Below are 10,538 nucleotides of genomic sequence, written 5' to 3' on the forward strand. Positions count from 1 at the left end.
CTATATATCACTCTGCATCGCCTGCCCCCTAGTCCCCATGATCCCACTGTGCCTGTGTGTCGCTGTGCACCCTGCCTTTCCGTTCCCCATGATGTCGCTATATATCCCCCTGACCCCACCCGTAGCCCTCCACCGATGTGTCGCTGTGATCCCCTGCCCTCCTGCTCCCGTGATATTGCTATAATTCCCTCTGTAGTATCCCACTGCCTCGAGTCCCCGTGACGTTGCTCTATGCCCACAGTACCCTGCCTTCTTGGCCACCCCGCCCTGTTTCTGTAAATCCATCCTTCCAGTCGCTATGTATCCCTCTGGACCCAACTATGTGCACAGCCCTGCCTCCCTGCGGTGACACAATATGCCCATCCTCCTGGTCCCCTATGATATCTCTGTACACCCATGCCCCTCTTGTGTCCCATGTAGTGACTGCCTGTCCCTCCTGTCTTAGTATACCCAGACCTCTGGCCCCGTAATGTCCCTCTGTACCCTGGGCCCATGCATGCTTGCTGTTTGTCCCTACCACGGCTCCCCGTGATGTGTACCCAGCCCTCGTGTACCGTTCCTGGCATGTCCCTACTGTCCGTACCCCACCACTTGCTTCGAAGCGCATTATGCTTAGGCGCTTTACGCATGAACCATCATATCACTACGCTTACTCTCTACACCATCACTCAATTAGAGTACAGCTATACCCCTCGATAAATTTGTCCTACCTGCTCACATACGAACACTGCCCCACGAACACCTCATCACTCTAATAAAACGCAGCTATATCCCATGACAAACTGGCCTGGCGGCTCATATAAGCCTCCTACAGGCCTAACTCTGTCAGAACCCGGTCTGGATGTCCACCCACCAGACTGCACACATTCAACTGATATCTCCACCACCTCAACTAATGCAGCTACTATCAGACAATTACACCAGCTGCACACAACTGGTGCACCCACGCACCCTACAACACTATATCTCTCTACTTGCTCTACTGACCTGGACTGCAGTCCCTGAGGGCGTTCAACCTACCAGCGCTTTGAGGTCATACCAATGATATATAGAGCACTATATAAATGCCAAATAACCTAACATAAGCAATGTCATCAGGGCTCTCGTCTGTGGCTTTGGGGAGTCCTGGTGCTCCAGCCCTACGAGGCCACACAGCTTCTCCCCTATCGTAAGGGGACTGAATTCTGGGGCATCCCTGTCTGGTTCCTCACTCTACTCTTAAAGTATCGGACAATTGTGTGTTCACTGCCAGCCTTATCGAGGGGTTTCTATAATTTGCTTCCACCATTCGTATATATTCCGGGCCGAAACCCATCCTTACCATTGCTTGGAATAGGTAGGGCCACTCCACCCGATCAACCGCTTTTTCAGCGTCGAGAGAGATCAGGGTGGCTGGGAGTCGGATCTTTTCTATCTTCTCTGAGGTGGCTCGCCCTTCTCGTATTGTCCCACGTTCTCCCAGGGATAATGCCTGATTGATCTAGCCCAATGACTCCAGGCAGTACTCCTTTAACTCTTTCTGCTGGAATCCCTGTGTACATTTTCACGTCTGTTGAATAATGCTATGGGCCTGTAGGATCCGCAGTTAGTGGGATCCTTGTTTGGTTTTTCGAAGAGTACTACCTTTGCTTCGGTCATCGTGTGGGTCACCCCTTCTCCCTCCCGGAATGGATTGTGAAGCCAAGTTTTTTAACTCATTGCAGTATGTTTTATAGAAATTCCCAGTAGCCGTCTGGGCCTGGTGCTTTATTGGGTGGGGAGGTTCTTTGTTGTCCTTTCTACCTCCTCTTCTGTGATTTCCCTGTCCAGATACCTCCTGCTCTCCTTTGTTATTTTGGTTAGCTTCACCCTATCTAAGAAGGTCTTTGTCCTAGCTTAGTTCAGGTGTTCCGAGGAGTAGAGTTGTTTGTAGTTTGTGGCGAAAGCTTGTACTATCTCCTCAGATACAGTGGTTATGGATCCATCTGGCTACCTGATTTTATCCCCCCCCCTTAAATGGCGCTGCCCCTTCTGTTTTAACAGCCTTGCAAGCATCCTATCTGCTTTGTTAGCCCCGATATAGTGGAGCTGCTTAAGGTTCAACAGGGCTCTCTCTGCTTTGATGGACCTGAACATGTTAAGCGGTCTCTGTGCTTCTTTCACTCTGCTGGCCTTCTCCCTGTCCCTATCCTCTGCTAAATCGTTCGGGGCCTCCCTCAATTCTACCTCCAGGTCCTTTTCCAACCTGTCCTTCTCTTTCTGTCTAGCTGCACCTAGAGATCCGCTCCCCATCCCCCCCACCCCCCCGTAGTACAGCCTTAAAGGCGTCCCAAACTGTCCCCGGGGGTATCCCCTGCGCGTCGTTTAGCCTTAAATAGTCTGTAATTGTGTCCGTCACTGCTTCCTGTAGTACCCTATTCTGAGCATTTCGTTTGGGCATCTCCAGGACCATAATGGGTTATTTGGTTTGAGTCCCCCAAGAAAGATCAGCATAGATGCGTCATTGGATAGGGCAATCGGGTCGACCTTGATATCGACCAGAGCTCCTAGAATTCCTGGGGAGCCCCATGCGTAATCTATACTGGAAAATGTTCGGTGTACATGGGAGTAGCAAGTGTACCTCCATTCAGGCCCCTTTTTCTCCCCCCAAAGGTCTCTCAGTGCCATACCTGCCAATCGGTCTCTTACCGCTTTAGATGGGTGCTGCCCTTTATTTGCGCCCCATCTGCTCCTATTCCCTTCCGGCTCCCAAGCTATGTTGAAATCCCCTGTGAGAATTACCTCCCCATCGGTCTAGTTTCCCTAGGGCATGGAGTAAGAACATGTCCTGGCCCGAGTTAGGGGCGTACATGGTGCCTATCTTAAGCACTTTCCTCTCCATCAGGACATGCAGGAATATAAATCTGCCATTCGGTCCACTACAGTTTTCAGCACTTTTGCCCCCCAGTGAATCCTTCAATCCCACTAGTACCTCCACCGTCTTATTCCACGTGTTCGTATGGTAGAGCTGGGAGAATTGGTGTATATATAGCTTATGGCCATCCCCTTAATGTGTTTCCTGTAGCATTATTATGTCCGCTCCTTTTTATTTGTTGCGACACCTTTTTCCTGGGTTGTTCAATCCCCTAATGTTATGTGATCAGATTAAGTGTTTTTATTCATTTGGTTTCTTCTCCTGCGTCTTGGGGCCCTTTATCAGATCCTTCCCCTCTGGTAGTATCGAACTCAGCTTATGTGGCTCCCCTACGAGAAGCTTGTTACCGTGCCCATCGCCCTTCTTTTCTGAAGCGTGGTGGCGGCCAGGTCCTGAAATGGGCTCACCTGCAAGGGAGCCATTGATCGTTATCCTGGATTGACCCGTGGTTGTCTGGAGAACCTTCTCCTTAACTTCGTATGAGGCTAAAGCTGCCAACACGTCCCTGGGTCTGGTTCCCTCGCTGCTCCTCTTAGGGCCAACTCTGTGGATTCTATTGATTCGGATCTCCTCCAGGGCGACTGCCACGAGTTCTGCAAAGCATTGCTGAACTTCTGTTTTCAGGTCTGCATCGGAGGTTGACTCTGCCAGGCCTTTTATTCTGATGTTAGAGCGTCTGGAACGATTTTTTAGGTCTTCTGTGTGGATTTCCAAGTTATGCGTGGCCGTCACGATCTGTTCCAGGAGTTCTGAGTTCTGCGGTACCTCATTATCCAACTTTGACAGGCCTTGTTCCTTCACATCTACTGTTTCCCAGGGAGTTGATGCCTTCCCTGACCATCCTCCATGAACTCTTTATACATTCCTTCAGATTGGCAATTTTTTCCTGATGGGATGTGGTGAGCCTCTCTTCCATCCCTTTCAGGCAGGTTAGTAGATCGTCCTTGCTAAGGGCCATTTCTTCTTGCGTGGAGCAGGGGAGTGCTTCCCTCCTTGCTGTCTGCTCAGGGCGCCAACCTCTGCATCCCCAGAGAGCTTTTGCCAGCACTTCTCCAGCTGGCCCCTCCTCGAATTCTTCTTCCTTTCCTGCTGGAGTTTGCTTTCCTTCACTCCTGGGCATCTGCTTTCCCTCTGCGCTGTATAGCTCCCTTTTAGCTTTGGTAACTTTCTTAGCCCTGCTCATGGGTTGACAGCGATGCTCTGCCAGTACCAGTATATGTCTCTTTCACAATGGGGCTCACCCCTGGCTCCCAAATCCTCTCCTTTTCTTCTGGGGGCAGTGCCCCCCCCCCCCCCAAAACTCCTCCCTGCAGTAATGAGGCTGTGGCAGAAAGTTCTTGGAGGAGGAGGAGCCCCGATGGTGCCACGCTCTCTCCAGTCCTAAACTGGTCTGCTTGCTTTGTTCCCTTCCCACTCGTGGGGTCTACCCTCTGCGCTCCACCAGTGCACCTACTGCTTTGTTATAAATGCTGGGGGGGCCTCGCCCAGCATGGGGTGCCGTGTATGGTGTAGAAGGTGGTTGAGCACCCCCCTGATCCCCCCCCCCCCCAACCCCTGTAAAATGCAGTGCAGTTCGTGTCCCCAGCTGTCTGCCCCCTGCATGCGGCTCTCACCTCTTTCCGCTTGCAGAGCTGTGCGCCGGCGGGGGGAGGGTGTCCGCTCCGGGTACTCCTGCTCCAAAGCTGCATGGTGTTCTCTGCCAGCTGCAGCTACTCCCCGCCGGCCTGAGCTCCTCTGGTGTTTCAGCTCAGGGGGGGGGGGCGGCTTGCATTCGCTTCCCCCTCACCCGCGGTGCCTCTCAATCGGCTCCATGTTTGCCACTGCAGCTCCAGCACTCACGCTGCCTCCTCAGCTCTCTCCCACCCACTCGCAGGGCTCACGGTGCGGGCCGTCGAGCCACAGCTGCTGGCTGGTTAGCTGGCTGTTCCTCTCTCCATGGGTTCCCCCTACTACAGCAAAGTCTCTGATGCAGTGTCTTCATTTCTGATAGCCTTAAGGGCTCAATTAAAATGCTTTTTTCCCTTCTTTATGGGCCTGGCCGGGAGCTCATGAGAGTGCGTGTCGCTCTCCGCCGGCCATCTTGGATCCCCGCCTCTTTTATGAATCTCTTAAGAGGCGATGCATTTGTTTTAATTAGTGGGGTGACCACCTCTATTCCAGTTTTTTTGCTGGAATTAATGTTATTGTCCACTTTTTTTAAACTTTCTTGTCATGACCATGGAGGGAGTGGGTAGTGGTGGTGGTGGAGGAGGTGGGGTAAAGAGAAGGAGGTGCTGCTGTTCAAATCTGCAGGGTGTGCCCTTCCATTCCTTAACCCACAGCTAAATGAGATATGGCATTAAAGAAAAAAATGGAGTAAATTAAGATGTGTTCCCAAATCAATGGATTGATACAACCCACATTTCCTGTCTTTGTATAAACCTTTGCTAGCATGACCTGCCATCTTTCTTTTGCATAAGAGTGTGATCACTGAGGAGTCGGGAATGATACTGGGACACAAGTTAGACATGATTTTGGCTGAAGACTTTTGTTATAACCCCATCTGGGTTGGGAAAAAGCCCTGCTGTCCCTGCATTAGCAGAGTTTCTCTAGCTAAACTCGAAACTAAGGATCTGTCGGTGTCAGAAGTCCAAAACAAAACCATCCTGTGTCCAAAGTACTATTCTGACCCTCCTACTATAAACAAATGAATTCTACGGTGAAAAGGATAATGTCTTTGGCCTTGAGTGTTTTATAAATGTTCAAAAGAAAAATGTGTAACTCCCACAAAAAGGAAGTCTTTCCAGTATGGGCATCCTTGCTCCACAGGGTTCTTTCCTTCCCCTGGATTCTTCATCACTTTTTTGGGATACAAATATAGGCGGACATGACGTTTAATGGCCCACCAGCCTGAGCTGTGGGGCATTAAACGAGGCTATGGATAACTTTTTTTCCCCCCTCATTTTATTTTTTGGATGGTCCTTTTTCAGATAATGGCAGCCATTGAAAATATGTTCAAAAATGGCTGCTGTCATCTGAAAAGGGACCTAGTACTTATAATGGTGGCGGGCAGAATCTTGCCCGGGAAAGGGGATTTCTGATTGGTCAGACCGTTCAGCTGTTGGCGTTCCTTTGGGTCAACAACCAAAGTTCTCTTCAAACTGGTTTTCCTTTTCATGTGTGATTTGGATACCTGGTATACTCTCCTGCCAGGGCTTTTCATATGTGAACTCCTGCCCACTCTCCCACCTTTGATGGTTCTGCTTGTTAGCCTCCTTGGCTAATATTATTGGTTTCTTGTATATGGTCTTTGTCTATTATATGCTTGCAGCATGCATTGACAAACTTGAGAATATCTCCGCTTAGAAAACTGCTCTTTCAGTCTTTCTCTGGTTTTAGAACCTGTTTTTTCTCTTTCTTGGTTTTAAGTTTAGAGAGAGAGAGAGAAAATATATATATATATATTCTGGTTGCGTTAGGCCTGGGAAGAACGCCTAGGCTGGCGGGTGTGCAACCAGCTGTGTTTAGTTAGGATGATGGGGAGTATGTGGCAGGTGTTGGTATGAGAACAGCTATACCGAATGTGTCATAGTATCGCTGTGTTCTAGTTGAGTGGTGGTGTATAGAAGAGAGTAAGCATGGTGGTTTTCAGTAGGTGCTTGAGATCGAGCGCCTTCATGCTCCATGCACTCCAACCGTTCTTGCACAATGTCCATTCCATCTGTTCAATCAGTTCATGCATGCCTTCTGATCTGTTCCACCCACTTCATCCATTCTACCCACTTCATCGTACTTCATCCATTCTACCCACTTCTTCCTTTCCACACATTTCATCCTTCTACCCACTTTATCCTTTCCACACACAGCAATTTTTTTTTCCTACACTCTTCATCCGCTCTGCACTCTTCTTCCGCTCCACCCACGCCATCTGTCCCATGCGCTCCATCCGTCCCATGCACTTGATTCATCTATTCCATTCGTTCCATTCATTCCATGCACTCTCATACCATTTATTTATTCGCATTTGTTTAGGGCACATGCAGCCCATGGGGCATCGTGGCGCTTGTTACAGATATGATTTGTTGTGCATACATTGAAGTCATTACTTAGTTGCAAGAGAAGTAGCTACAGGAGAGGAAGGGAGGAGAGGATAGGATGAGGAGAGCGTGACAAACTGAAGGAAGAGCAATTAGTTAAACAAGGTGGTTTTCAGCTGGTTTGCAGCTGTTTTCGGAAGGCAGTGAGAGAGGTTTCTGCTCTGAGCGTGCTGGGTAGAGCATTCCATAGCTTTGGGGCAATGTAAGGGAAACTTATTCCACCTGCTCTAGCTCATATGATGTGTGGGACCCTAAGCTGGTTGGAGTGGCATTGCCTAGTTGGTCTGGCGGAGAGAGATCTGACTAGAGTGTCAGACAGGTATGAGGGTGCAGATAGGTTGATACATTTGTGCGCAGTGGTAAGTATTTTGAATGTAATGTGATCTTTGACAGGTAGCCAGTGTGCTGCCTTTCTGGCTTGTGCAATGTGGTCCCTTTTAGGTATATTGAGAGCTGCTCTTAGAGCATTATTCTGTGTTGTTTGGAGTTGGAGGTGCCAGCCAGTAGCACATTACAATAATCTAGTTTGGCTCAATGGTGGCTCTGGCAATAGAAAGGCAATTATCTTTGGTTAGGAAAGGTTTGATGGCATTAATGAGCTTAGTGCTCAAAGCGGAGGCAGAGACAATGGAATTGACTTGTTTGTCCATAGAGAGTGTGGCGTCAATGTGGACTCCTAGTGTTTTTACAGAAGGTAGAACTGGGATAATGCAGTTGTCTATGGAGAAGTTGGTGTAGAGTGGGTCGAGGTTCGTGAGGGTGGATTTTTGACCAAGGATGAGAATTTTGGTCTTGCATCCGTTAAGACATAGGCCGTTTGTTGTGGCCATCCAGGCTTGGATGGTGGCGTATATGTTCTGGAGGGTGGCTGCGTCCTGATGGTAGAGTCCTGTGAGCGGGAGGAGTACTTGGGTATCATCGGCGTAATTTGTGTATGTGATCCCAAATGCATCCAGCTTATCAAAGAGAGGTTTGGTAAACAGGTTATAAAGTGTAGGTGCCGTGCATGAGCCTTGAGGGACTCCATACCTGATGGTGGTAGGCTCTGCATTAGCTATATTGGAGAACACTTTCATTACTCTTCCTTCGAGGAAGGAGGTGATCCAGTTTGTGGCTTGTTTGGAGAAATTTGCGGCCTGGGTGAGATGGTTTGTGAGGATGGCATGATCGACTAAATCAAATGCCGCCGAAAGGTCTAGGAGGAGCAGAAGGGCTGGTTTGCCTTTGTCTAGTATTATGGTGATTTGGTTCTTCAGATCTAGTAGAGCGGTTTCAGTGCCGTGACCTTTGCGAAATCCGGACTGCCTTTTACCTAGGACAGAGTTGTTTTCCAGGTAGGACTGTATCTGCTATGTGCCGCTTTATCTAGGATTTTCAGAAGAAATGGGACCGTTGTGATGGGTCGGTAGTTGTTTGGTTGGGCAGGATCCAGAGTTGGTTTCTTTAAGTGGACGCACCCAGGCTTCTTTAAGACTGTCAAGGACTATGCCCGTCTTGAATGAGGCGTTGATAAATGCTGTGTTGATCGGTGTGAGGGGTGCTGCACACTCTTTAATGATGTTGGGGGGGGCATATATCGCCTTTGCATTGAGATGGTTTGAGCTGTTTGAGGATTTGGAGAGCATCTGCTTCAGTGATTGGAGAAAAATTAAATTTGGAGGCGTGTTGGTCGTTAGCGGTATTGGCGGCGGGGGTCTGTTGTTGGTGGTGCAGAGCCTTGAAATGTTCTGCTATTTTATTTTGAAGGTGGTCTATTTTATTTAACATCGCTGTTTGAATGCTATTGCACCAGGCTTCGTCCTTAACAATCTCATCTGTGCAGATTGGGGGGACGGTGAGCTCTTTAAAGATGGTGAAAAGCTCTTTTGAGTGGGAGTTGGCTTCCAGGATACGCTTATTGTATGTTTCAGACTTAGCCTGAAATATAGCACTTTTGTATTTTTTAGAAATATGAAGAAAGTCTACTTTGGTGGCATCACAGGGATTGGCCTGCCAAGTTTTGAGGGCTTGGCGCTTGCATTGGCGTAGGTTTAATAGGTCCTCTGAACCATGAGTTGGAGTGAACCGATTTTTATTTTTCCTCTTTTGCTTTCAAGAGGAGCTGCGGTGTTGATGGCATGGGTGAGTGTATCTTTGAAGATCTCTGCTAGAATGTTGGGGTCAGAGGAGAAAGAGGGTGCTAGGCACGGGTTGTTGAGAAAAGGACGTATATTGTCTGCTGTAAGTTTTTTGGCACTTCTGGCTAGTTTGGCTGGTGTGGGTATAAGTGGTTTGGAGTATGAGGATATGGGGATGCAGAATTGAAGGCAGTTGTGATCAGACCATGGGAGGGCTGTGTTGGAGTTGATGGTGGAGCCACAGTTGTGATCTACCACCCAATCTAAGATACGGCCTTTATTATGGGTCGGGCAGTAACTATCTGTGTGAATCCTAGGTCTGTGAGGTTTCTAGCGAGAGAGGTAGCTCCTTTGTCAAGTTTATCATTGTATCCAAGGTTTAGGTCTCCTAGAAGCAATATTTTGGAGGTTAGTTTGATGTTTTTTCCAAGGAGGTGGTTGACTACGCCTGTGAAGTTATTGACAGGGCCTGGAGGTCTGTATTTGACATGAATGTTTACTGTATCTTTAGGAGAGAGGGTGAGTTTGGCTGAGAGGATGTCGGTAGTGTCTTCCCCGGTGGTGGGAGTCTGTCTTAAGGCTAGGGAATCTTTAAAAATTAGTGCGACCCCCACCTCCCGTTTTAGCTGATCGGTCCTGTCTTATGATTGAGTATCCTGGCGGTACAGCTAGGCTGATAGTAGGGCCAGATGCAGAGTGCTAGCAAGTTTCTGTTAGGGCTAACATATCTAGGTCTTGGCGGGTAATAATATCATTGTCTTCTAATGCGTGGGCGTTGAGTGAGCGAACATTTAATAGGGCGCATCTCAAGTGTTGGAGCTTTATTGATTGTGGTGGCTTGAGGTCGGTAGTTGGAATGAGCTTTTTGGTAGTATGAGTGGGCTTATTGGTCATGTGAGGTCTAGGAGGAGCGAGTGTCGGAGCCTTGTTCAGGGGCTTGTGGGTAATGGTGTTTGGCGGGCAGAAGGTCTTAGCATGGGTGCGCGATACTAGGCGTTACCTGCATGGGTGTGGAGGGGAATGCTAAGGGGAATGTACGTGTTCTGAGTCTGTGCTGCCCGAGTAAGATCTCTGGCATTTTGGGGGGGGGGGGGGGGGAGTAGTGTGTGTGGTGGAGTGCCTAAGCTCCATGATATGGCTGTTGGGTTGCCCTGGGGGCACGAGGTAAGCAATACTACTAGTAAGTAAGATGTAGACTAAACCTAAGAGGATGTATGGTGTGTGGGTGGTGTACATATTGGGATAGGACGGAGAGAGCTGGGATGCCATATAGGTTAGCTAGCACAATAGTTCAGTGGTCACTATCGACCATGAGGCACAACACAGTAGTTCAGTGGTCACTAACGACCATGAGGCACAACATAGTAGATCAGTGGTCTCTAGTGACCATAGGCCACAGCACAATAGTTCAGTGGTCTCTAGCGACCATAGGCCACAGCACAATAGTTCAGT

This window comes from Ambystoma mexicanum, chromosome 5q, assembly GCF_040938575.1.
Source record: "Ambystoma mexicanum isolate Mex_15411 chromosome 5q, UKY_AmexF1_1, whole genome shotgun sequence".
Classification (NCBI taxonomy): domain Eukaryota; kingdom Metazoa; phylum Chordata; class Amphibia; order Caudata; family Ambystomatidae; genus Ambystoma; species Ambystoma mexicanum.